The sequence below is a fragment of the Somniosus microcephalus genome, chromosome 1, assembly GCF_052327205.1.
Source record: "Somniosus microcephalus isolate GS21.2 chromosome 1, FLI_Smic_1.0, whole genome shotgun sequence".
Classification (NCBI taxonomy): domain Eukaryota; kingdom Metazoa; phylum Chordata; class Chondrichthyes; order Squaliformes; family Somniosidae; genus Somniosus; species Somniosus microcephalus.
Genome location: NC_140987.1, coordinates 217366992 through 217394059, shown reverse-complemented (window position 1 = coordinate 217394059; position 27068 = coordinate 217366992). Strand labels below are relative to the sequence as shown.

The window sequence follows — 27068 nt, the reverse complement described above, 5'->3', positions numbered from 1 at the left end:
GCTGTACCTAGAGAACGTGTACTGAATCAATGACTAGCTAGAAGCTAGCTGTTCATAATAAGAATGTCTAGTTATTAATGAACATAACAAACTCCAGGAGCAATGTCTCCATCAATGTGTGGCCGAGATGATCGCTAACAGCTGTCGGGGGCAAGTCTCCCCAGAGTCAAACCCAAATGCCTCTGCACTACGATAGCATGTTTGCAGACAAACAAATGCTGATTCCAGAAGGTGCAGCTGCAGGTAGCTTGGTTATGATACGTGGCACTCACATGGAAATCTGTGGGGATCCACTTCAGGTGGGAGGCAGCAATGGTGGAACCAGCGAGAGCATCCTCGTTGACACCCCACCCGTGAAATTATCGGCTCTGTACTTTGATGGCTGGGAGGGTCGCTCATGTGGCAAAAGATGCAGAGTGTCATTTTTTCTTTTCCCTTGCTGTTCTTACTAAATGCTCTCCAGGCCTTTGATCCCTTCGGGCGTCCTCGTTGTTTGGCGCACACGAGACGACAACCACGCAGCTTCAGGAGGCTCTGTGCCATTGCCTCGCGTGTCGGAGTTCGTGAGGATGATTGGTGTGTGTAAGCGGCATTGCTTTCTTTCATTGTGGCCCGTGAGGTGTCTGGTTCTCCCACTGTGACAGGCCATTGAGAAGAGGGCTGCCCGGGTGAGGGAGGTGCAATGGTGTGCAGGCAGGCCTATGTATAATCCAAGTGCTCAGGAGACCACGAGTTAGGATCATCGTCAGGCAGGGATGGTAATGTGATGCTGATGTCCTCACGACCCTTGGTGCAGTGTGCGGAATCACCGAAGGCAATTGAGACAGTGGGGACTGCTTCATCCAAAGCCACTTCACGTGAAGTGCTTGGCCCAGCGGTTTCATCAAGGCACTCCATCTCATCTCCCAGTCCTTGTTGCCAGTTGTGAATTTGTCATTCTAGCCAGTCCGCTCTTCGCTGTAAAATCTCTGTTCCACTGTTGGCCAAGATGTGCTGTAGCCGATGTGTGATGTCTGCAGCTATACGATGATTCTCACGGTTGTTGAGGGCCCGTGGCCGGGCTTCGGTAACAACAACTCCAGGAGCAATGTCTACATCAACGTGTAGCCGAGATGATTGCCAACAGCTGCCAGGGCCAAGTCTCCCCAAAGACAAACACAAATGCCTCTGCACTACGATAGCATGTTTGCAGGGCAACAAATGCTGAATCCAGAAGGTGCAGCTGCAGGTAACTTGGCTGTCATGTGTCTGCAGAGTGTACTCCTTGTCACCAGAAGTCATAGTGACTGTGTCCGCTTCCTGCTGCTTGGCGCTCACTGTATACAGGTTACGATGATTTTCCTGCATCTGCTTCACTTCTTAATTAGTGAACTCTGCATAGAAGGACTGTAGTTCTGCAGGTGTCTCTGCAACCTGCTTGAAAGAGGTCTTCTACAAAAATGTGGTATAAGAATGCTCCCATCCAGGACATCATTGTGGAGGGCCAGCGACACAATGCACTCCTTCATGGATGAGGAGGAGTGGAGCAGGTGTTTTATCTTGACATTCTCGGACTCGATCCAATTATTAGTGTTATTCCTGAAAATTAGAATGATACTTCGGGAATATGTTACCCACATCTCCTTCTGTGGAACCTAGTTCATTATAAGATACTCCTGCAGGGGTGGGTGAAGCTGCCCAATCCTATCTACACACGATGCCAGTTTCTCCTCTGAGCCTGCATGAACCATCTCCCTGCAGATGTCAAACAATTGCTGCTTTCTAGGCTGATCCAATGTGTAGCTGCAGATCTTCCTCCTCATGTTCATTATAACATGGAATTGGCACAGTAGCACCGTGACAGCTGGGAGATGCTTCTTGAATGCATTCATCTCATTGATGTCCTACTCCTAATTGCTGTCTTCACCCGATAAATGCAGGATCCCATCATTTTTTTATTCGTTTAAAGGATGTGGGCATTGCTGGCAAGGCCAGCATTTATTGCCCATCCCTAATTGCCCTTGAGAAGGTGGTGATGAGCCGCCTTCTTGAACTGCTGCAGTCCATGTGGTGAAGGTTGTAGGGGGTGGTGTGTTGAGTCAGCTTTGCCTCTGACTGTTTTGAGTGGTTCGAATCGCTCCCACACCCCTGGGTTCTAGACTCCGGACTTAGGTACAGGCTGCGATACAAAATTGGAGTAGACAACTGGTTTGGTTCAAGAAAACTGTATTTTATTTAGAGTCACAATAAATTACACACTTAGATTACTGGAGTAGTTACAGACATTCAAGAGTACACTTAATTAAGAATGGGGAACACACGGCACAACGAGGGAAAATCACATTAATAATCCTCCTACCCTTGTCCCACCCCCAATACCTAACTAAATTGCACTACAAGAGCCAGGGATTATGCTCACCAATAGGGGTTTCTTGACAGTTTGAATCCTGTCAGTTAAGCCGGTTGCGTTTTTTGGGTTCGCTCTTTGTATCCTTTGGGGCCTGCAGTCACCACGTGGTCCCAGTCTTAGAATCTGCGAAGATTCTTTAGTTGGGTGGAGTCCACAGATGCGGTAAGGGCACGGTTGTGGATTTGTCTGGGTAAGTACCTTCTTTTCTTCGTTAGAAATAGGGAATAAAGGTTTTGTCAGGTACTTTAGCTTGTAGAGTGGAAAACTTCGGGTTTTGTTCCTCTGGTGGTGGTCTGGTCGTCGAGTTTTGTTGCGGTTGAGGTTCGGTTGGCGGTCTTCGGTGTCGGCTCGGTCGCGGTGGCCTAGTTCATTACCTGTGTAGTGGTAATGATCTGAAGGTATGGTTTACCCGGCCCTTTTGTTACCGCGGTGCTCATGGTCGGTCTTCATGTAAGGCTGTGGTTGCGGCCTAGTCGTCTTCAGTTGAGCCTGCCCCATCGTGCCTCCTCGCCGTGATGTTCCGTGAGCCTTCCGGTTGGATGCCCCTGTGGCCTGAAGGCTTCTGCGAGTGTCCGTCTGCTTCTGTGTGTGTCCTTGGTTACCGGTGGGCCTATAATTATACTGGTTTTGGGTTTGTTATCTGCGCGCCAAATCAGGGTTAGTTCTTTGTCTGATTTTGGCAGGCTCGTTAAGATGATTATAGTCATTCACCTTAACTGGTTTTTGGGCGGTTGTCCCATTGTTAAATGGTTTTTAATGTCTTGGTGTTTGTTTATGCATAATGTAAATCGGTGTCTTCCTGGCTTGGTAGCTTGTTTGAACTGTAAGCGATTATATATGCATAGTCTTGATGGGTTTTAGGTTCGTGCAAGATTAAGTCGTTTCCTGAGTTGATTTGTTTTAAAGGGAAGAATGCGTGCTCTGTCTCCTTTAGCTGTCTGGTTTGAAAATAACAAAATCAAAGCTGTCTCCCACAGGCCCGGGCATGTCAAGTTTGAGTTTTGAACTTGACATGCTGCGCAGGGCCCTGCTTTAACCTTGCAGCCTTTGCCATAAAGTCCAAAAGACATTGTCCTTCAGGGTTCCCTTATTTAATAACTTGTCCTTCAGGGTCCCTTATTTAATAACTTGGGAAATGTGGGAATTTTGAGAATCCTACCCCCCCCCGTGATACTGAAAACTCTCTTCAAGTATCATACTTAACAAAGGTGAGCAAAATTCCCGACCCTCCATAGCCAATCTTCCCCTGTAATTACCTATCTAAAATCCCATGACACACACATTCCCCATTCTTTAAGAATGTAGTGTACATAAGTATACATAGGCAAAAATACAGTTATTCACATACATCCAAGCATGGAGGGGTCCAACACCCCTGCACCACTTGGTACACTTACATCTTTATTAAAATAACATGTCAAAGTCTTTATTAAAAATAACAAAACACACAAAACAACAATCTTTATTTCAGAAACACAAAAAAAATTCAAACAGGTGTATCTCTCTCCACCTTAACATAATGCTTCTTCCAAGTCCTTTGGTTTCAAAATTCTAGTGTTTTGCCTTTTCCCTTGCACTGAGTGCATAACAAATACAATACTATTCCCAGCTGGCAAACCACGAGGATGTGGGAAGCCATTCTAACCCATGAAGGGACCTCTATATTTTCAAAAATGTCCCACCAGGGTGGAACCACAATGTCCAATATCTTGGCCCCTATCTCTACTGTCTTCTGTTCCAACGTGTAGAAATGTTTTTGTGTGACGATTACTGCTTTAGTAACTTGGTCAGATGTTCTGGTAGAGGGGGGATTTCGTAGCCGAACTGTGCTACATATTTTTGCAGGTAGGTAAAATTTTCTGTTACAGTGAGGTGAACAGTGGAGGGTTCAGGAATGGGGACAATCCATTCCTGGGCCACTTGAACTTCTGCCTCGGGTTTAAAGCAGAAACTGCTGTCACTTACCGGACACCAGTTATGCTGTCCAAGCTGGTAGTGGGGCGCGCTGGTGATGACACAATATGTCCCACCTCCTTTATATGCTACCTGTGGGGGAACATGGTCTTGTGCCATTACCTCCATGGTACAGTTTATAGGTCTCACACCAGCAGCTTTAAACCCGCACCATGGTTTTGAATAGGCGTTCAAGTGCTGGGGACACAGTATTATGTGTGCTCCCCGGCTCCGGCACCCCGAGAGGACATAAGGTGGGACCGCTGTAAAACGGATGTGTGCACCCCCTTGAATGACTCCAATGTTCTCTACCCTGTATACCGGTGCGGGTCGGGCTGTCCCACCCACGACCGGCATCCTCACTACTATCCCCATGATAATGTGGTTAGAGCGCCCACAATCTACTGGGACAGGGTAGGCCTCAGAAGCTAGCCGGAGTTGACACGAGCTCAATGCATTCTCAAATGGGTGGAGGGCTGCGAGCTGCTTGTTGCTTATCCAGGAGGGGACTAAACCCTGTTTTAAATCCTCCAGGTTACTCCGGCCCTCGCCTAGCAACCATGCCCCGTACAGTACGCACACCTCGTTCTGTGCAGCCTGATCTGAAACATTCCTGTCCTCTCTTATGAGGGCATTTACAGTTTTTGCGTGCTTCTCCAGCTCAGCAATGATCTCCTTTAAATGGACCGTCATAGTTTGGTCCTCGTGTAACTCTGAGCCTACTATTGTATTTTCATCCATTAAGATTTTTCGTAATTGTGTTTTTAAACTGTTTATCTGTGTCTGCAATTCTATGTCATCCAGGCTGTTTATAACAGAGGATCCTGTATTATATGCAGTGAAAACATCATTCCAGGTTCCCCTTCTTTGTCTCCCCGTGTTGCTAGAGTACTCAGTGTGTGTAGTGTATAGTTCTGTTTTGTCTACGTCGGCAAAATCGAACTCGTAGAATTTCCTGAACATTTCTTTCAACAGGGCCTGGTATAGCTGTTCTGTCTCTGTGGGGCACCACTTAGGTAAGTGTACCTCGGTAAGGTTTAAGATCACAGAAGCTACCGCGTAGTTTACCCCCTGGCATAGCACCTGTTCCATCGGCACAAGTACCAGCCCATTCCCTGGTCCCTTGGTGGTGGCAGGGCACCCCTCTATGTGTGTCCTTTCTGTCTGAGTCATGGGCAGGGGCTTTCGGGCGCGTGCCACGAGTTCAGTGGCTTTGACTGGGGCTGAGGAATTTGGGACTATGCAGGTGTGTAGGTGGGAATCCCATTTCACCCCCTCCCCCTTATCCTGCCATGATGCGGAGAAGATGATGGATATGCCTGTGGGGCAGGCCCTTTGCGACCCCCATATGCAGACATAAATTCCCTGTTCCGACTCCCACCACTTATCCCAGCATACAATAGTTCCCCCTTGGGTCCTTGTGACCGTCCGGTAGGTGTCGTTCCCCAGTCGTTCCCAATCAGCTGTACGGTCCCCCATGTCTCTGCTCAGCTTTCTGAGCCACCACCACCTTCCCAGGGGAATTTGTCCTTTGCGGATCAGGCACACGCGTTTCCCCTCAGTGACCCTGACCCGTGTGGCCACAACCTGTACGCTGGGGCAGGGGAGGGAGGCCTCCCCGTAGGTGAACCCGGTCTGGCTGGAGTACCGGGTGGAGTTAGATCCCAGCCACCCTGGCCATCTTCCCTCGTGGGAATAGATGGCGAGCTCCTCCACGCGTCGTTCGCTGCCCCCAGCAGTCACAACCAGTGCTCTCTCTCCTGAGCACCCATAGATGTGGGAGTCCTCCACGTCACCTCGCTTCCCAGTGCTCATTCCTATCAGGGCGAGTAGGAGTATGCCCCCCTTCATTTCGAAATCCCTTCTGTAAAGAGACACAAGAGCATATAGCCAGGTCCCGAGAAGTTTCTCTGGCTTGGGTAAAGCATAGTCGAGTCTCGCGACCTCGACTCAATACAAACACTCTTAAAACAATAATATTTAAACTACCAATCACGTTGTTTAAAATTAAACTAAAACACCCAAACTTAACAATCCCCAAATTACATTACAGAAGCTATGTACATCCGCCGCCCGTCTCCGGGCGGCCAGCCTATTCCCTGTTCGGGCTGCAGCACACTACTCCCTTCGGTGTGGCTGCTCGGTCCTGTCCCTTTGGTCCCTCACAGCCTGCGGCTGCTGGCTAGGAACCTCTGTCCTCAGACCGATCCCTGACTTGAGAGGCTGCCCGTTTAAACTGGGGAGCTGGTGACCACGGTTTCTTTGGCCGTGGCATTCGTGGGGACCTTCTAGGGACTTTGGCTGGTGGGGGTTTTCTGGCTGGTGGTTCTTTAACACGAGCCACTGCCCCCTCCGGTGTGGTCTGTGGGCTTTCCACTACCGCTTGCTGGGGATTTTGATCCTCAGGTTTTTCCTCTCCTAAACCTGTACTAGGGGCAGGCAACTCTACGCAGCCTGATGCTACCGGCTGTGGGTCCTCGCCCTCACATCCCCCCTCTCCTAAACCTGGGTTAGGGGCAGGTAACTCTCTGCAGCCTATTGCTGCAGGCTGAGGGTCTCCGCCCCCAGGTCCCACCTCGTCTAAGTCCCAGATGAGTGGGGGAGTGTCCCAAATGGTGGATGGGATGGCCCCTCCCTTAAAACAAGCCACTGCACCTGCCTGTGCAGTCTGTGAGTTTGCTCCTGCTGCAGGCTGAGGATTTCTATCCTCAGACCTTGCCCCAACTGGCTGTCCCCTTTTCTCGGGCTTAAACAATTTGCATTGGTTAATGTGGAACCATTTGACGCGCCGAGGCATCTTTATGGCATATACCATGGGGCTTGCCTTGTCCACAATGCTGTAGGGCCCCATGTATAATGGTTCTAGACTTCCTACCCGAGCAAAATTCCTAATCATAACTTGATCCCCATCTCCCACTCGTGGTGTGTTCGGGGTTCTAACATCAAACGGTTGCTCCGATGCTGCCTTCCCATGTTCCCAGCCGCCTGCCCATGGACCTGTTTAAGGTGCTCAAATAGGTTCCTGGCGAACCTGTCCCGGTTCACCTCCCTGAGCTGACCTTCTGTGAGCACCGGGGCTAGTACATGGGTGGGGGTCCGCATAACTGTGCCAGTCATCAGCTCGTGTGGGGAATACCCCGTGCTTTTTGACTGGCTGGCTTGGATCCCCATCAGGACCAACGGTAGGACCTCCACCCATTTTCTAGGTGAGTCTACCGTCTCTTTCCTCAGCCTTTCTTTCAAGGTCCTGTTCATCCTCTCCACAACCCCTGAGGACTGTGGGTTGTGTGCAATGTGCCATTTCCCCTCAATGCCAAGCACCATAAGGGTATTCTGCATGACCTGCCCGGTAAAATGACTCCCTTGGTCGGACTCCACATACTGTGGTAGCCCCCATCACGAGAACACCTCCCTGACCAGGATCCTGGCTGTACCCAGAGCTGTGGCTGTTCGGCAGGGGAAGGCTTCTACCCACTTTGTGAACACATCTACCAGGACTAGGCAGTACTTATAGCCTCCCTGGGCGGTGGGTAGGGGCCCGATGTAGTCGACCTGGATCGACTGCCATGGTCCCTCTACCCTCCTGATGTGTCCCATAGGTAGCTTCCTTTTGTGGGGGTCAGGGTTGTTAGCAGCACACACCAGACAGCTGGCACAGAACTCGCGGACATCTTCCCTGAGTCCTGGCCACCATCCCGCCTGTTCCACCCGCTGCCAGGTGGTCTCAGGCCCGGGATGCCCCGCTCCTGGACCCTCATGGGCCAGTTGAAGGAATTCCCTCCTGTGTTGCGGTGGTACTACCCATTGTTCTCCCCTAAACAGCATGCCTTCCTTCACAGAGAGGGCTGCTGTGCCGTAAGGGCCCTCTACCCATTTCCCCTCAGCCACTGCACTGAGGACTGTCTTGAGGATGGGGTCTTGGGTTTGGACCGTCTTAAGGTCTGGGGTTAAAGCTATCCCTGCACTCCCTTGTGTCCCATTTCTACCCCTGACTGCTGCTATAGGACTGGATCCATATGGGTCCCAGAAAGTGCCTGTGCGGGCACCCTCCTTAGCTAGCATGTCAGCCTGCTGGTTGCCCTTACTACGGAGTTCTGTGGAGGAATGGGCTTTCACCTTATGGATGAAAACCTTCCCTTCCTCCCCCACTGCTGCTAAGATTTTCTCCAGCAGGGGTTTCACTGTGAGGGGTCTCCCGTCGGCGGCGGGACCAGATGGCCAGGTACTCCGTACACGAATTGCATGTGAACATGCTGTCCGAGCAAATCATGTATGGGGTGGGGAAGATTTTGGGGTGTGTAACAACGTACACTACCGCGAACAGTTCAGCCTGCTGGGCGCTCATGGTGCTGGGGAGCTTAATTGCCAGGGCAATGTTTGCCACTGGGTCATAAACTCCACACCATGTGAATCGCTCACCAGCAGATACCGTGCTGGAGCCATCCACATAGATTTCGCGGCCTGTGGGGTGTATCTCGGCCCGCAAACCTATGTCCACTTCCCAAACCCCTTCTATGGAACACCGGTGGGCTGTTCCAGGATATACCAAGTTAGCTGCAAGCTTTGGCTCACAGAGCCCTTTTACTTTCAGATCCATCTGTGAGAGAAGCAGGGTCCAGCGAGCAATGTGGGCACTGCTCACTGTTCCATCCTTGATTCTCCCATCCAGGAGCATCTGGATGGGCGTGTGATGGGTGAGGAGGGTGATGGGAGAGGTGCCTGTAAAGATCAGTGATCTTTTCACAGCCCAATGTGTGGCCAAAAGGTGCCTCTCACAATTGGAGTAGCTCTTCTCCACATCTGTGAGTATCCTGGAGGAGTAGACCACCGGCCTCAGCCTGCCATGCTGCTCTTGGAGCAGCACAGCACTCAGGCTGTCCCCGCTGGCTGCTACCTCCAGGAAGAACTCTTTCCCCCCATCTATGGCCCCTAGAGCTGGTGCGGTCTGCAGGTCTTCCTTGAGCCTGACAAATGCTGCCTGGCAACCCTCATCCCAAACCCACTCCACTCCCTTATGTAGGAGTCGGAGCAGGGGGGCCGCTGTGGCTGCATAGTCCTCAATAAAGTCTCTGCAGTACCCGGTTAGCCCTAGAAAAGATCTCACTCCCGTGACTGTGTTGGGGACTGGTAACTCCTGTACCACTTCCCTTCTAGCTTTGTCTATGGCCCTTTTCCCAGCGCGTACGGTTAGGCCCAGGAATTTCACCTCCTGCTGGCCGATCTGCGCTTTCTTTGGGTTCACTTTAAAACCCTCTTGCCTGAGCAGTTCCAGCAGTTCGGCCAGTAGTGGGCCATGCTCCTCTCTCGAATCGGTGAATAGGAGCAGGTCATCCACATACTGTACCAGTTGCCTGGGCTGGCTGAAGCCCTTTAGACTGTTTGCCATGCATTGGTGGAAAATGCTAGGGCTATTGTGGAAGCCCTGAGGCAAACAGTTCCATGTGTACTGTTGTCCTTTAAAGGTAAAGGCAAACTTGTACTGATCCTTTCTCCTTAAAGGGATGGACCAAAACCCATTGGAAATATCCAGCACCGTGAAAGTTGTCGCAGTTGCTGGGATACTTCCTATCAGGTCGGCAACTGCTGCTACCATGGGTGCACAGGCTGGGATGTTACTGTTGAGCACCCGATAGTCCACTGTGGCCCTCCAGGAGTTGTCCAGTTTTCTAACCGGCCACAGTGGAGAGTTCACGTGAGTGGCTATCGGTCCCAGGACCCCCTGTTGCACTAAGGAGGACATGGCTGCTTCCATGTCTGGCTCCGCTTCCCTGGGGAAGTTATACTGTCTTTGTGGTCGGGCCATAGGGTCCCCATCTACACTAAATTCGAACCCGTTGACCCTCCCACAGTCATGCTTGTGTGTGGCAAATGTGGCTAGGTGGGCTCGCACAAATGCCTAGAACTCCCTTGGGGTATTACTGACCATGAGTTCGAGGTTATAATCCTCCTTAGGCTTCATGGTGCACAGGGTCCCCTTCCCCTGTTTCCCTGGGATGACTACTACTCCGCCTTCCTTTCTGTACCTGCCCCCCATAGGCAGTGATCCCTTAAATCCACCAGGATCCCGTGGCCTACAATAAAGTCGGCTCCCAGGATCCCTTTTCCACCCTCCACTTCCCACTTCATTAGGACACAGGTCCACTTAGAGTGGAGTGTTCCTAAGCGAATGGACAGTGGGATGGAAAATGAGCCAGCCTGTTCTTTACCTGTGAATCCTGACAGACTGTATGGGACCCCGTTAGATAGAGGTGAGGTGGTGGGGTTAGCTGAATGGATCACGGTGCATGATGCCCCCGTGTCCAACAGATAGGTCCCTTTCACCTCTTCTACCTCCATCTCAACGAGGGGTCTCTTCCATAAGTCGTATTTGAGAGAACACAGGTAAACAGGCTGCGCTGGCTCTAGTCAGGGCTGTGGGTTGGATGGGGTGGATGGGGTCAGAGCACCGGTAGTGGCTGCTACCTTCCCTTGGCCAGTCAATAGGGACCTCATTGCGTCCAAAAATGACTCGACCGTGGCGGGAGGGATTCCTGTCTCTGTCTTTTGGGCTGGGGCTGAGGAATTCTTTCCCTTGTTATCCTTCCAAGGATTTCTACACTCCTTCCTCCAGTGTCCATCCTTCCCACACCTGTAACAGTTAAGCTTTGTGTTGGAAGGGTTATTCCCTTCCTGATGCCACTCCTTCCTACCCTGTCTGGGTTTTACTTCACGCACCTTCCCGTTAGGTGGGTGTGCATCGGTTCCCTTACCATTCCGGTAAGCTACGGTCAATTGTCTGATCACCGTCAGTTCGGTAGTCAGGGGATGCTTTGGGTCAATCCACATTTCTGCCTTGGCCCTGACCTGTGGCAAGCTGTTTGCCACCAGGCAACAGAGCCAGTGGGCCAGCTGATCCTGGTCCAGGTTAGCCCGGTTAGGTGCCCCTGTACAGGCACTCCTATACACCGGCCACAACCTGTCCGCGAAAGCCTGCGGGGTTTCCCCTGCGAGCTGCACTGTTTTCTCCACCTGGGAGAAAGGACTTCCCTCATTCATCCCCATGGCCTCAAGAACTTCCTCCTTGAGCTCCCCATACTCACACTGTCCCTTCTTACACTGGTCAGAGAGGGACTGGAGGAGTTTACTCTCCAGGGAAAATAGCAGCATTTTGGCTTGTTCAGCATCATCGCACTCATTGATGCTGGCCGCCTGTTCCACTTCCCTGAAGTGGACCGAGGGGTCCCCGTTCTCTGCGAGTTTTGGTATATGGCTTACCATGGCCCTAAGCTGTTGGGTGCCGTAGGGAACTACGAACTGGTTTTGGAGGGGTCCCTCCTCCCCTTCATCAGCGGGTGGGCCAAACCTTTGCTGCCGGGCCGGGCACATCGGCCCCAGTCCCAGCTTCTTTTGCAGGGGTTTTTCCACCTCAGCTTCTACCCCTAACTCCACCCCCCCTTGCTGCCAGACCTCGCTGAAACCTGGCGTTATGGGTGGTGGTCGTGGGACCTCCTGTTCCTCAACTGGGTCATCCCTTGGCACTACCAGTGGTGTCTGAACCGTTCTCCCCTCATTCCCTGTAAAGTCGACCTGGGCTGCCTTCGGGCTTATGAGGCACACCATGCTCTTTGCCTTCCTTAGTGCAAGGCTCAGATTCTTTATCTGTTCCTGGCAGGGGCCATGATCTGCATCTTCAAACCCCTGTGTGCTCACTATCTTATAGGCTGCCTTTATGTCTTTTACTTTCTCCTCCTGCTCGCTTACTTGTCTTGCTAGGCGGGCATTCTTTTCCCGCAACCTCAGCTCATTGCTCTTGGCCTTGGTGACCTGACACTGTAAGTATTCCTGCCTGGCCTTATGCTCCTGCAGTAGCTGCACCCATTCCTGGTTCAGAGCCTGCAATCCTGCCAGTAACTTTTCCCCTGCTAGAGCCCTTGCTTGGGCTTCCAGGGCTGACTTCCGTATCTCGGCTGCCTGTGCTTCAACGAGCCTGTCCAAATGCTGGATCTGTTTCTTGAAGCACATCAGCCAGACTGCCTTTTCTATGGATTTCTTATGATCCTTCCCTTCTGTACATTTAGCTGACACATCTACCGGATGACCAGCCTTTAACAGATTAGTGATCCACTACTTAGTGATATTCACCTTACTGAAAACATAATTTGAAATCCTCTCTTCCATTACAGTTTGCTCTTCCGAATCAGTGTCTACTGTATCGCACCCCTGTTGCCAGAGTCCCGTCGTGGTCGCCATTCTGTAGGGGGTGGTGTGTTGAGTCAGCTTTGCCCCTGACTGTTTTGAGCGGTTCGAATTGATCCCACACCCCTGGGTTCTAGACTCCGGACTTAGGTCTAGGCTGCGATACAAAATTGGAGTAGACAACTGGTTTGGTGCAAGAAAACTGTATTTTATTTAGAGTCACAATAAATTACACACTTAGATTACTGGAGTAGTTACAGACATTCAAGAGCACACTTAATTAAGAATGAGGAACACACGGCACAACGAGGGAAAATCACAGTAATAATCCCCCTACCCTTGTCCCACCCCAATACCTAACTAAATTGTATTACAAGAGCCAAGGATTATGCTCACCAATAGGGGTTTCTTGACAGTTCGAATCCTGTCAGTTAAGCCGGTTGCGTTTTTGGGGTTCGCTCTTTGTGTCCTTTGGGGCCTGCCATCGCCACATGGTCCCAGTCTTAGAATCTGCGAAGATTCTTCAGTTGGGTGGAGTCCGCAGATGCAGTAAGGGCGCGGTTGCGGATTTGTCTGGGTAAGTACCTTCTTTCCTTCGTTAGAAATAGGGAATAAAGGTTTTGTTGGGTACTTTAGCTTGTAGAGTGATAAACTTTGGGTTTTGTTCCTCTGGTGGTGATCTGGTCGTCGAGTTTTGTTGCGGTTGAGGTTCGGTTGGCGGTCTTCAGTGTCGGCTCGGTCGCGGTGGCCTAGCTCATTACCTGTGTAGTGGTAATGATCTGAAGGTATGGTTTACCCGGCCCTTTTGTTACCGCGGTGCTCATGGTCGGTCTTTGTGTAAGGCTGTGGTTGCGGCCTAGTCGTCTTCAGTTGAGCCTGCCCCACCGTGCCACCTCGCCGTGATGTTCCGTGAGCCTTTCGGTTGGATGCCCCTGTGGCCTGAAGGCTTCTGCGAGTGTCCGTCTGCTTGTGTGTGTGTCCTTGGTTACTGGTGGGCCTATAATTATACTGGTTTTGAGTTTGTTATCTGCGCGCCAAATCAGGGTTAGTTCTTTGTCTGATTTTGGCGGGCTCGTTAAGGTGATTATAGTCATTCACCTTAACTGGTTTTTGGGCGGTTGTCCCGTTGTTATATGTTTTTTAATATCTTGGTGTTTGTTGATGCATAATGTAAATCGGTGTCTTCCTGGCTTGGTAGCTTGTTCAAACTGTAAGCGATTATATATGCATAGTCTTGATGGGTTTTAGGTTCGTGCAAGATTAAGTCGTTTCCTGAGTTGATTTGTTTTAAAGGGAAGAATGCGTGTTCTGTCACCTTTAGCTGTCTGGTTTGAAAATAACAAAATCAAAGCTGTCTCCCACAGGCCCGGGCATGCAAAGTTTGAGTTTTGAACTTGACATGCTGCGCAGGGCCCTGCTTTAACCTTGCAGGTCTTTGCCATAAAGTCCAAAAGCCATTGTCCTTCAGGGTTCCCTTATTTAATAACTTGTCCTTCAGGGTCCCTTATTTAATAACTTGGGAAATGTGGGAATTTTGAGAATCCTACAAGTACTCCCACAGTGCTGTTAGGGAGGGAGTTCCAGGATTTTAACCCAGCGATGATGAAGGATTAGCGATATACTTCCAAGTCAGGATGGTGTGTGACTTGGAGGGGAACTTGGAGGCGGTGGTTTTCCCATGCACCTGCTGCCCTTGTCCTTGTAGGTGGAAGAGGTCCCGGGTTTGGGAGGTGCTTCCGAAGAAGCCTTGGCGAGTTACTGGAGTGCATCTTGTAGATGGTACACACTGCAGCCACGGTACGACGGTGGTGCAGGGAGTGAATGTTTAAGGTAGTGGATGGGGTGCCAAGCAAGCGGGCTGCTTTGTCCTGGATGGTGTCAAGCTTCTTGAGTGTTGTTGGAGCTGCACTCATCCAGGCAAGTGGAAAGTATTCCATCACACGCCTTACTTGTGCCTTGCAGATGGTGCAAGGGGAGTCAGGAGGTGAGACACTCATCGCAGAATACCTAGCCTCTGACCTGCTCTTGTTACCACGGTATTTATTTGGCTGGTCCAGTTAAGTTTCTGGTCAATGGTGACCCTCAGGATGTTGGTGGTGGGGGATTCGGTGATGGTAATGTCGTTGAATGTCAACAGGTGGTGGTTAGACTCTCGCTTGTTGGAGATAGTCATTGCCTGGCACTTGTGTGGTGTGAATGTTACTTGCCACTTATCAGCCCAAGCCTAAATGTCGTCCAGGTCTTGTTGCATGCGGGCATGGACTGCTTCATTATCTGAGGAGTTGCGAATGGCACTGAACACTGTGCAGTCATCAGCGAAGATCCCCATCTTTGACCTTATGATGGAGGGAAGGTCATTGATGAAGCAGCTGAAGATGGTTGGGCCTAGGACACTGCCCTGAGGAACTCCTGCAGCGATGTCGTGGGGCTGTGATGATTGACCTTCAAGCACTACAACCACCTTCCTTTGTGCTAGGTATGACTCCAGCCAGTGGAGAGTTTCCCCCCTGATTCCCATTGATTTCAGTTTTACTGGGACTCCTTGATGCCACACTCGGTCAAATGCTGCCTTGATGTCAAGGGCAGTCACTCTCACCTCACCTCTGGAATTCAGCTCCTTTGTCCATGTTTTGACCAAGGCTGTAATGAGGTCGGGAGCCACGTGCTCTTGGCAGAACCCAAACTGGGCATCAGTAAGCAGCTAATTGGTGAGTAAGTGCCACTTGATAGCGCTGTCGATGACACCTTCCATCACTTTGCATTTTATTGAGAGTAGACTGATGGGGCGGTAATTGGCTGGATTGGATTTGTCCTGCTTTTTGTGGATAGGACATACCTGGGCAGTTTTCCACCATTTAGCATGGTGATAGTGCCACACAACACGATGGAGGGTGTCCTCAGTGTGTAGACAGGACTTCGTCTTCACAATGACTGTACGGTGGTCACGGCTACCAATACTGTCATGGACAGATGCATCTGCGACAGGTAGATAGGTGAAGGCGAGGTCAAGTAGGATTTTCCCTTGTGTTGGTTCTCTCACCACCTGTCGCAGGCCCAGACTGGCAGCTATGTTCTTCAGGACTTGGCCAGTAGCGGTGCTACTGAGCCACTCTTGGTTTTGGACATTGAAGTCCCCTACCCAGAGTACATTCTGTGTCCTTGCTACTCTCAGTCCGTCTTCCAAGTGGTGTTCAACATGGAGGAGTACTGATTCATCAGCTGAGGGAGGGTGGTAGGTGGTAATCAGCAGGAGGTTTCCTATCCCATGCTTGACCTGAAGCCATTCGACTCCATGAGGTCCGGAGTCAATGTTGAGGACTCCCAGGGCCACTCCTTCCCGACTGTACTGCTGGTGGGACAGGACATACCCAGGGATGGTGATGGAGGGGTTTGGGACATTGGCTGAAAGGTATGATTCTGTGAGCATTACTATGTCAGGCTGTTGTGGGACAGTTTTCCCAATTTTGGCACAAGTCACCAAGATGTTGGTGAGGAGGACTTTGCAAGGTTGTCTGGGCTGGGTGTGCCGTTGCCGTGTCTGTAGCCGGTGCCGAGGTTGATGCCAGGTGGTCCGTCTGGCTTCATTCTTATTATTGTGTTTCATAGCGGTTTGTTACAACTGAGTGGCTTGCTAGGTCATTTCAGTTAAGAGTCAACCACATTGCTGTGGGTCTGGAATCACATATAGGCCAGACCAGGTAAGGATGGCAGATTTCCTTCCCTAAAGGACATTAGTGAACCAGATGGGTTTTTACGAAATTCCGATAGTTTCATGGTTACCAGTACTGATAGCTTTTTATTCCAGATTTATTTAATTAGCTGAATTTAAATTCCCCAGCTGCTGTGGTGGGATTTGAATTCACGTCTCTGGATCATCAGTCCAGGCCTCTGGATTACTAGCCCAGTGACATTACCACTATGCTACCATTTCAACGAACACACCAACAATTTCATCCCGCATCTCAGCTGTTTCATTCCTCACCATGACGTAAAACACAGCTCTGTCCCTGCCGATATTGTCCTGCACCATAATCTGATGCAGAGGATAGCCATACTTGTTAATTTTGTACGTCCCATCAATAAACAGCAATTCGGGAAAGGTTTCCATACGGGACTTCATTGCTGGTGTCATGAATGCAATGAACTGGATGTCCTTTGCTTGCAGGCAAACACGCAGCCATTGTCCCGTTCCATTCAATCTTTTCCAGTGTTTCACAGAGGGCATTCATGCTGTCATCACCTGCTTTGAATCGTGTCTTTACATTTTGAATGTCATGCAGGGTTACTAGCTTCTTGAATTCCAGCTGAATATAAATCTTCAGCTGCTTGTTCCCGGGTTGTACCTTGACCAACTGCTCCACATTCTGCATCTCATCCGGGTTGAGTTGTCGTCTACTGGCATAGAAAGGTAAATATTCCGGACTCAGGACATGGTTGGATTGCACAAGCTGGTGCGAGGGGACACACAGCTTGTACTGGGGCAGGAGGGAGCTGTTCCGTTGGGACGGGCTTCACTTGGCTAGTGCTGGGACTAGAGTCCTGACGGATCATATAACTAGGGCTGTAGAGAGGGCTTTAAACTAACTAGTCGGGGGGAGGTTCCTAGAGAGCAAATAATAAAAATGACAACAGAGAAGGTCATAGACTTGGGTAGCAGTGGGGAAATTAAAAACCAGAGCGTGTCAGGAAGGGGCAGAAGGTATGGAGTAAAAGGTAAAGTAATAAAAAGGGCAAAAGCAGGAACTAAGTGTCACAAAACATCTTTGAAAGTTCTCTATCTGAATGCACGTAGCATTCGTAACAAAATAGACGAGTTAATGGCACAAATAACTACATATGGGTATGATCTTGTGGCCATTACAGAAACATGGCTGCAGGGTGACAATGCCTGGGAATTAAACATACCAGGTTATTTAACGATCAGGAAGGACAGGCAGGAAGGAAGGGGAGGTGGGGTGGCTATGTTAATAAAGGAAGGAATCACTGTAATACAGAGAAATGATATTGGGTCAAAAGATCAGGATAATGAAACAGTTTGGGTGGAGGTAAGGAATAATAAGGGGGAAAAAAACACTAGTGGGCGTAGTCTATAGGCCTCCGAACAGTGGCAACTCTGTTGGACGGAGTATCAATCAGGAAATAGTTGAGGCTTGTAATAAGGGAACATCTATAATTATGGGGGATTTTAACTATCATATTAATTGGACAAATCAAATTGGGCAGGGCTGCCTTGAGGATGAGTTCATTGAGTGTATTAGGGATGGGTTTCTTGAGCAGTATGTAACTGAACCGACCAGGGGGCAAGCAACCTTAGATCTGGTCCTGTGTAACGAGACAGGATAAATTAAAAATGTCCTCGTAAAGGATCCCCTTGGAAAATAAATTGCTATGAAATAAGGAACCATCAGTTTGGGGAAGTTCTCATATAGCGCAGCCTCCCAGAGTGTGACATTACTCCCCCCTCCCCCGCTCATTGCCATGTGACGTTACTCCCCCTCCCCCACTCATTGCCATGTGACATTACTCCCCCTCCCCCACTCATTGCCATGTGACGTTACTCCCCCACTCATTGCCATGTGACGTTACTCCCCCTCCCCCACTCATTGCCATGTGACGTTACTCCCCCTCCCCCACTCATTGCCATGTGACGTTACTCCCCCTCCCCCACTCATTGCCATGTGACATTACTCCCCCTCCCCCACTCATTGCCATGTGACGTTACTCCTCCTCCCCCACTCATTGCCATGTGACGTTACTCCCCCTCCCCCACTCATTGCCATGTGACGTTACTCCCCCTCCCCCACTCATTGCCATGTGACATTACTCCCCCTCCCCCACTCATTGCCATGTGACGTTACTCCCCCTCCCCCTCTCATTGCCATGTGACGTTACTCCCCCTCCCCCACTCATTGCCATGTGACATTACTCCCCTCCCCCGCTCATTGCCATATGACATTACTCCCCCTCTCATTGCCATGTGACGTTACTCCCCCTCCCCCTCTCATTGCCATGTGACGTTACTCCCCCTCCCCCACTCATTGCCATGACATTACTCCCCCTCCCCCACTCATTGCCATGTGACATTACTCCCCCTCCCCCACTCATTGCCATGTGATGTTACTCCTCCTCCCCCGCTCATTGCCATGTGACGTTACTCCCCCTCCCCCTCTCATTGCCATGTGATGTTACTCCTCCTCCCCCGCTCATTGCCATGTGACGTTACTCCCCATCCCCCTCTCATTGCCATGTGACGTTACTCCCCCTCCCTCGCTCATTGCCATGTGACATTATTCCCCCTCCCCCGCTCATTGCCATCTGTAAGGAATTAGCACACACTAGCAGAGTTGCGGTTATTTGTCTCTGGCCAGTCAGAAGCCTCTGAGCTGCCCCTGGGACCCCCGTGCGGTTTCGAAGCGCTCCCCTATTCCTCCTGGTTCTGACTGCCGGACATACTCGGTAGCGATGTAGACAGAAAAATGTGACTCGTGGTTTGGGTGCAAAACAGATCAGTATTTATTGAAACAAAAAGAAAGAAACTTAAAAATCGATACAGCACAGCTTATGCCTGGTACAGCACTTCTGCTTAACGCAATACACTCAGTGTCCACTAGAGCGCTCCTTGCTCAGTGCAACACTCCTTTAAATACAGCACTTTAAAAAGAGCTACACAGTGTTTACCACAGCACTTCTCTGCTAGGTACAACACCCCTTTTTAATACAGTTTTAAATACAGAAACACCTTGCTCACTACAGCACCTTTGCTTAGTGACTTTTACTTAAAACAGCACTTTAATACAGCTACTTTCGGTGTTCACTGAAGCACTTTTCTGCTAGTGCAACACCGTCTTACTTAAATGGGGGGGAGAAACGGACAGAACGAGGGAAGATCGACTAAAATCACAGTTCTGACAAAATTCCCACTTAATTCCCACCTCTATACCTATTCTAAGTTGCCTTGTGAAAGGCCAGAAAAATATATATGCTCACCAATGAAAATGCCTCCTCCGTGCCCTGCGAACTTAGATCTTCACTGCCCCAGAGTAAAAAAACACCCCAATGTTTTAAAAGTAAACTGCTGGTGTTTCACCTCTTCAGGCAGGCTCCCACGCTATAGAGGGACACGGAGGCAAGGCCAGAAAGAGATGCTTCTGGGAAGCTATCTTTTATACCCCAATTTGGGGCCTGCCCAAATCCGGATGTATCTGGGCTAAAACAAAAGGAATCCAAGCTGCCCCATTGCCTAGGGTGGGTTTGAATAAAGTTGCAGTTTAAATGTGTCCATTGTCTGTGATGGCTATCGAATAAAGCTGCAGTGGTTTGAATGTGTCTTCATTGTCTGTGATGGGCCATCGAATAAAGCTATTTCCTTGATTGCTTGAGTAAATAGCCTTGAAGGTATTGTAAACAGAAAGTCATTGTCCTGTGGTCAACTGAAACTGCAGTCTCAAGTGGTTACTCCCTTGTGTACACAAAGTAGCAGTTTCTGTAAACACATCGATTGTCTCTGCAGGGAGGGGGGGAAACTCCCCTTTGATTGGCAGTTTTGACTGCTCCATTGTCCTTTTCTCACAGACACAAGCTGCTCTTTCCAAGTCCTTTTGTCTTCGGCCATGCGGTCTGATGGCCATTTTGATCCCTGGAATTTTAAAAGGATAACACCCAGGGATTCTTTAATCAAAAATTAATCTTCGGAGCTGTAGGAAATGTTGACATTATTGCAAAATCCTACAGTCCCCCCTGGATACTAAAACTTGCTTGTAGTATCCTTGCCAAAAGTGAGCAATAATTTCTGACCCCCACAAACAACCTTCCCTTATACTTAACTAAATCTATCTTTGATCCCCCGACACCTCCATCTCCACTGCCCAGAAAGAATCATAGCACGGCAGGTATCTATTGACAAAAAACCCAAAATTAATTAAATAATCAAAGCATGGAGGGGTCCTACGCCCCTGCACCGCTTATATTCATAAGTCAAGCACGGAGGGGGTCCTACACCCCTGCCCCGCTTGTAACATAATTTTAGCATCTTTGAAGGGATTGTCACCCAGCCAACATATCTGCAAAAAACACAGATGGAAGACAACGAGCTTCCTTTTCTTTTTATTACAATGAGGCTCTTTATTAAATGGCACTGTTCTTCAGCCAGAAATGTATTTTAAATATTCATGGAACTGCAGGCACAACAATTCCTAGGCATATGTAATCCGTTCCCTTAATTCCAAACAAGAAGTAAAAATTGTGTAAATTGTGTTTTCAGTAACAGTTTAAAAGTTGTGGGCATCCGCCTCCCGCGGTTCCCTTTTCTTCGCGAGCTGGGACTGCTTTCTTCCTCGGGTCTCATGACACGCAGGTCCTTGGTGCCTTCCAGAACGCTGAAAAACAAAAGAAAACATCTCGCCAGGTCCCCTGGCTCGGGGAAGTGTAATCAGGTCCCGTGACCTTGATCCACAGTACAATTCTGGAACCGTACCACACTCAAAACTTATACACTAATATTGATTTCAATATAAAACAAAACTTAACACGTTCTACCTTAATACGCGTTCTACCTTAATACATGTTCTACCTTAACACAGCTATATACAGGCGCCGCCTGTCTCCAGGCGGCCAGCTTAATCCCTGGTTGGGCTGCCACCGGCTGCTCCCTGTGGCATGGCGGGACTGATTCCAGCTTTTGGTCCCTCGCAGCTTATGGCTGCTGGTTGGGAACCTCTGCTCTTTGGCCTCTCCCTGACTCAGGAGACCGCCCTACTCCACTGGACAGTGGGTGACCATACCTTCTTGGGCTGGGGTACCCAAAGAGATCTCCTAGGGAGTGTCGCCGGTGGGGCTACCCTGGCGAGCAGACCCTTAGCTCGGGTCACACTCCCTGCTGGTTGGGGACCTCCTCCTTCGGGTCCCTCCCTTCCCAAACCTGGGCTGGGGACAGGCAATCCCTTGCCACCGGCTGCCGCTGGCTGAGAGCCTTCCCCTTCAGGTCTAAAACCTGGTTCAGGCTCCTCCCCGGAGTCCCACAAGAGAGGTGGAATCGCTCGGGCCAAGTGCTGGGGGGCTTCTATAATCCCAGCTGTCTGTTCCCCTGCCCCCTGCTTAAACAAACCGCATTGTTGGATATAACTGGCTGCCTGCCAGTAATCCTGTTCAAAATCATGAATGGCTCCTCCCCTAATGCAAGCCACAGCGCCTGCCTGTGCAGCCTGTGAACTTGGACCTGCTGTGGGCTGGGGATTACTATTCTCAGGTTCACTCCCAGCCGCCCGTTTCCCTGTGGGTCCCATTAATCTAAATGGGACCTTGTTAGACCGGGGTGAGTGGGTCAGGTCCTCCGAGTGGACCACCGTGCTGGAGGCTCCGGTGTCCACCGAATATCTCCCCTGCACCATCTCCACCCGCATCTCAACATAGGGCCTGCTCCCCACAGCATTTTCGCGGGGACACAGGTCAACAGGCTGCGCTGGCTCTAGTCATTACTGGGAGTGAGGTGGGGCAGACGGGGTTAAAACACCGGTGGTGGCTGCTACTCTCCCCTGGCCAGTCAGAAGAGACCGTAGGGACTGTAAAAATGACTCAATTGCTGCGGGAGGGATGTCTGGCCCTGCCTTTTGGGCTGGGGCTGTGGGATCCTTTCCCTTGCTATCCTTCCAAGGATTTTTACAATCTTTTCTCCAGTGACTGTCTTTCCCACACCCATAGCAATTTAACCTAGCCTGAGAGGGCCGGTTTCCCTCTTGGTGCCACTCTCTCTTACTCTGGCTCCCAGGTTTAACCTCATGGACTCTTCCCTTGGGCTGGGGAGCCTTGATACCCCTCATGTTCCTGAAGGCTACTGTGAGCCGGCGGATCACTGCTTCTTCAGTGGTCTGGGGGTTTCGGGGGTCAAACCAAGCCATGACCTGGGCTTGGATCTGGGGTAGGCTGTTCGTCATGAGACACCGGAGCCAGTGAGTCAATTGGACTGGGTCCAGTGCTGCCCGCCCTGGCATTCCCGGGCATGCACTCCGGTAGACTGGCCACAGCCTGTCTGCGAATGCCTGCGGGGACTCCCCTGGGAGCTGCACTGTTCTTTCCACCCGAGTGAACGGGCTACCATCATTGAGTCCCATGGCCTTCAATACCTCATTCTTGAGACCCTCATAATCCCTCTGCCCCCCTTTTGCACTCGCAAGATAGGGACTGGAGGAGATCACCTGCCAGGGAAAACAGCAGCATTTTTGCTTGCTCTGCCTCATCGCAGTCGTTTACACAAGCTGCTTGCTCTATCTCCCTGAAGTGCAGAGAGGGGTCTCCCTTTTTAGTGAGTTTGGGGACGTGGCTAACCATGTCCCTGAGCTGGTGGGTGCCATACGGCACCAGAAACTGATTCTGGATGTCCCCTGGGTCATCTTCATCAACGGGCGGACCGTACCTCCGTTGTCGGAGGGGGTACACTGGTCCTGGTCCCGGCCTATCTAGCGGGGCTTGCTGTGCTTCCTCTACCTTCCCATCCTCCACCCCACTTTGCTGCCAGGGCTCCCGAAAGCTCGGAGCCGTGAGTGGCAGTCGTGGGACCTCTGACTCCCTGACCAACCTTTCCCTGGGTGTTGCCTGTGGGACGGTTTTAATTGGGTTGTCAGTAAAATCCGACTGACCTGCCTTCGGGCTGATCAGGCATATCATCCCCTTTGCTCTTTTTAAAGCCATATTCAGGATTTCTATCTCTGCTCTACAGGGGCCATGATCTGCTTCCTCAAACCCTTGCTCGCAGACCAGCTTATATGTTGCCTTTACCTCCCTAAGCTTTTCCTCCTGCTCTTTTAATTCTTGTATGAGGCGAGCATTCTCCTCCCGCACCCTCATCTCATTATTCTTGGCCTCTGCAACTAGGCACTTCAGGTACTCTGACTCATGCCTCGTGTGGCTTTTGCCCTCACTAAACTTAACTACCAGGCGCTCTACCTTGGCCTGGTATTCCTCAACCTCCCTTTCCCTATCCCAACTCTCTGCCCTGGCTTCCCTAAGCCTGCGGGTGACTTCCCCAAGCCTGCAGGAACCTAACCACAGACAAACTAGTGGGATAAAAAGGAAACCAATAACTGCTGCTCTCTCCAGACTCAAACCACCGTCTGCTACATCGCACACCATTGCCGACGTCCTACCGCGGTCGCCATTTTGTAAGGAATTAGCACACGCTAGTGGGGTTGGGGTTATTTGTCTCTGGTCAATCAGAAGCCTCGGAGCTGCTCCAGGGACCCCCTCGCAGTTTCGAAGTGCTCCCCTGTTCCTCCTGGTTCTGACCACTGGACGTACTCGGTAGCGATGTAGACAGAAAAACGTGACTCGTTGTTTGGGTGCAAAACAGATCAGTATTTATTGAAACAAAAAGAAAGAAACAACTTAAAAATCGATACAGCACAGCTTGTGCCTGTTACAGCACTTCTGCTTAACGCAATACACTCAGTGTCCACTAGAGCACTCCTTGCTCAGTGCAACACTCCTTTAAATACAGCACTTTAAAACAGCTACACAGTGTTTACCACAGCACTTCTCTGCTAGGTACAACACTCCTTTAAATACAGCACTTTAAAACAGCTACACAGTGTTTACCACAGCACTTCTCTGCTAGGTACAACACCCCTTTTTAATACAGTTTTAAATACAGAAACACCTTGCTCACTACAGCACCTTTGCTTAGTGACTTTTACTTAAAACAGCACTTTAATACAGCTACTTTCGGTGTTCACTGAAGCACTTTTCTGCTAGTGCAACACCGTCTTACTTAAAAAGGGGGGGGGAGAAACGGACACAATGAGGGAAGATAGACTAAAATCACAGTTCTGACAAAATTCCCACTTAATTCCCACCCTTATACCTATTCTAAGCTGCCTTGTGAAAGGCCAGAAAAATATATATGCTCACCAATGAAAATGTCTCCTCCGTGCCCTGCGAACTTAGATCTTCACTGCCCCGAAGTAAAAAAACACCCCAGTGTTTTAAAAGTAAACTGCTGGTGTTTCACCTCTTCAGGCAGGCTCCCACGTTGTAGAGGGACACGGAGGCAAGGCCAGAAAGAGATGCTTCTGGGAAGCTATCTTTTATACCCCAATTTGGGGCCTGCCCAAATCCGGATGTATCTGGGCTAAAACAAAAGGAATCCAAGCTGCCCCATTGCCTAGGGTGGGTTTGAATAAAGTTGCAGTTTAAATGTGTCCATTGTCTGTGATGGTTATCGAATAAAGCTGCAGTGGTTTGAATGTGTCTTCATTGTCTGTGATGGGCCATCGAATAAAGCTATTTCCTTGATTGCTTGAGTAAATAGCCTTGAAGGTATTGTAAACAGAAAGTCATTGTCCTGTGGTCAACTGAAACTGCAGTCTCAAGTGGTTACTCCCTTGTGTACACAAAGTAGCAGTTTCTGTAAACACATTGATTGTCTCTGCAGGGAGGGGGGAAACTCCCCTTTGATTGGCAGTTTTGAGTGCTCCATTGTCCTTTTCTCACAGACACAAGCTGCTCTTTCCAAGTCCTTTGTCTTCGGCCATGCGGTCTGACGGCCATTTTGATCCCTGGAATTTTAAAAGCATAACACCCAGGGATTCTTTAATCAAAACTAATCTTCGGAGCTGTAGGAAATTTTGAAATTGTTGCGAAATTCTACACATCTGATGTTACTACCCCTCCCCACTCATTGCCATGTGATATTAATCCCCCTCCCCCGCTCATTGCCATGTGATGTTACTCCCCCTCCCATTGCCATGTGATGTTACTCCCCCTCCCCCGCTCATTGCCATGTGACATTACTGCCCCTCCCCGCTCATTGCCATGTGACGTTACTCCCCCTCCCCCGCTCATTGCCATGCGGCGTTACTCCCCCTCCCTCGCTCATTGCCATGTGACGTTACTCCTCCTCCCCCGCTCATTGCCATGCGACGTTACTCCCCCTCCCCCTCTCATTGCCATGCGACGTTACTCCCCCTCCCTGCTCATTGCCATGTGACATTACTCCCCCTCCCGCGCTCATTGCCATGTGATGTTACTCACCCCTCCCCCGCTCATTGACATGTGACATTACTCTCTCTCCCCCGCGCATTGCCTGTGAGGGTGCAGGTTAGTTCCCTCAGTAACCCATGGATGGCACCTTCACTTGTTTTTTTCCCTTTGCTAATTGTTACTAGTTTCTCCCATGTTCATTACTTAACTGCCTTTTATCTGGTTTATTGGTTTCACCTGTTTTTGCTTGTATTTAAGTTCTGTGGTTTCTTCCCTCTGTGCTCAGTGTTGACAAGCCGTTTGCCTAGTGGTTGCTTGTCTTGAGCTCCTATGTTTGTAACTGTTTACCTGTGTGATTCTAGTAAAGTACTTTTATTTAAGACTGCATACCTGCTTCTTGCCTTGTCTGCACTTGGGTCCAGAACCAGCCTCGCCCTGACAGCAAGACTGAGCCAGTATGGACCCAGCAGTGATGGAGGAATTTTGTTCTATTCTCTCCCATCAAGGTGCTTTCCTCAGCCGCCTTGAGCAACTTCTCCAAAGCATTTCGGACAAGGTAAATACGTGGACTCAGACCATTCAACACACAGCTGTATGGCTTCTGCTCAGGATGTTCCTCCTCAGTCAGTTCCTTTGGGTACTACCCCACCGGTCTCCGACCTCCAGACTCACCGAGAGCCTCGCCTACCCGCGCCAGAGCACTATGACGGTCATCCGGGCAAGTGTCGCGGCTTCTTGACCCAGTGCATCCTAGTTTTTGGACTCCAACCCTCCATGTTCCTATCACCCCGCTCTAAGGTAGCGTTCATCATATCACTACTCTCGGGAAGAGCTCTCGCCTGGGCTACCGCTATCTGGGAGCAGCAATCTTTCATCTGCTCGGACATTCTCCTTTTCGCCGAAGAGATGAGCAAAGTCTTTGACCATCCTGTGAGTGGACGGGAGGCAGCTAAGAGACTTTTGAATCTCTGCCAGGGCAACTGCAGCGTAGCTGACTTCGCCATTGAGTTCCACACACTCGCTGCGGAAAGCCGCTGAAACACCGAGGCCCTTCTCTCCACGTTTCTTCATGGCCTTTCCGAATCTATCAAAGATGAACTGGCATCCAGAGAGGTTCCGGAGGACCGTGACACGCTCATCTCCCTTACCATCAGAGTGGATAACCGCCTCCGGGAGCATGGTAGAGAGAGGAGATTCACTACTTCCACAGAGGTGAGATCTTCCGGTGTTTCAAATCTGACCAACAGTTTCCAAGTGCCCCCGAGTCCACCTGTTAGCACCGAAGAGGAACTTATGCATCTCGGCAGAAAGTGCAGGCTGACCGACACCACCGCCCAGCTCTTCGGTTCCGGACCGGACAGAAGGCCTGGCTGTCTACCCAGAATCTTCCACTCCATGTGGAGTCCCGCAAGTTGGCTCCCCGGTTCATCGGACCTTTTAGGATTTTGGAATAAGTAAACCCTGTTGCCTACCGGCTCCTCCTTCCTCGGTCGATGCAGATACATCCCACGTTCCACATCTCTCACCTCAAACCGGCACTTACCAGTCCTTTGGTTCCTGCTTCCAGACCTCTGCCCCACAT

At 50.2% G+C, this 27068-nt stretch overlaps 1 pseudogene; it reads right to left on the bottom strand.

The window, feature by feature from the left end:
• Positions 1–1363: 1363 nt before the first annotated feature.
• Positions 1364–27068, bottom strand: LOC147124599 (zinc finger SWIM domain-containing protein 3-like; annotated as a pseudogene).